The 954-nt window shown below is 59.2% G+C and overlaps 1 protein-coding gene across 1 annotated transcript in view; it reads left to right on the forward strand.

The window, feature by feature from the left end:
* PBX3 (pre-B-cell leukemia homeobox 3) overlaps positions 1-954 on the forward strand; it is a 90034-nt gene that overhangs the window by 72813 nt on the left and 16267 nt on the right.

Genomic DNA, 954 nt, shown 5'->3' on the forward strand with positions numbered 1-954 from the left:
AGTTGTCAGAGAAATTACGTAGGTATTTTTCACCCTGGCTTTAGAGGAGGAAGGGGAGCTAGAGTCAAACGGATACGTAACGTATGTGCTCTGGACAAGATAACTTGCAGTGATTCCTCCACTTGATTTACTGGCTGCTGAGCATTGTGCTCATCACCCGTTACATTAGATGCACGAGAGTGAAATCCTTTGGCTTTATTTGGCCATGATTGCAGCCCAGCGGCGCGTTGCGATGGCTGGCCCTTGGGCAGCCAATGCGCAGACCTCCTGCAGATGCGTCAACCGTGCGTGTGTCCACCTTCAGCTGGTAAGGGCTCAGGGAGCGGGGAGCAGCTTCCCTTGCGCTGCCTGCAGAGCCCAGCGCAGTGCCCGGCCCCTCTGCTCTTCCCAGGGCTCCGTCAGGACGAGGGGAGGTTAGTGCCCGAAAGGTGCTCGAATGCCAGGCTGGCCCCCGAGCAGGGATTAGCCCCGTGGCCACCATGCAGCTCTGCCTTGCAAACAGCAGTCCTGGGGTTTGTTTCCGAAAAAGATAAGGGGGACATAAATCAGCAGAGTTCGTGGCAGCCTCCAGCCTGCGTGGGGGAAGCCGGGATGGCAGCATGACAGCCGCCTGGTCACGGGGAGGCTCGGATCAGGCGGTGTCTGTTGGTGATGCAGCCTGGAGAAGTTTATATCATCGTGTCTGTTTGCCTGCACAGTCTGGGACTGATAATTGATGGCTCCTTGCGCCTTCCCTTCTCCAGCGCCTCGGCAGCGTGGCGCGGGCCAGGCTGGGGCACGGCTTCCCGGAAGCCCACCCTCTACGGGGATGCACGTGGCGCTTCAGAAGGGTCTCAAGCTCCTGCCCTGCTGCGGGTGTTAACCCTGCCTGTGTGGGGCTCTGTGGGTTGCAGGACAGGCTGCCCTTCCCAGGTTGTGTTCGTTTGGCTGCCGGACATGTACTGGTCCCCACTC

This window comes from Charadrius vociferus, unplaced genomic scaffold, assembly GCF_000708025.1.
Source record: "Charadrius vociferus isolate BGI_N301 unplaced genomic scaffold, ASM70802v2 scaffold549, whole genome shotgun sequence".
NCBI lineage: Eukaryota > Metazoa > Chordata > Aves > Charadriiformes > Charadriidae > Charadrius > Charadrius vociferus.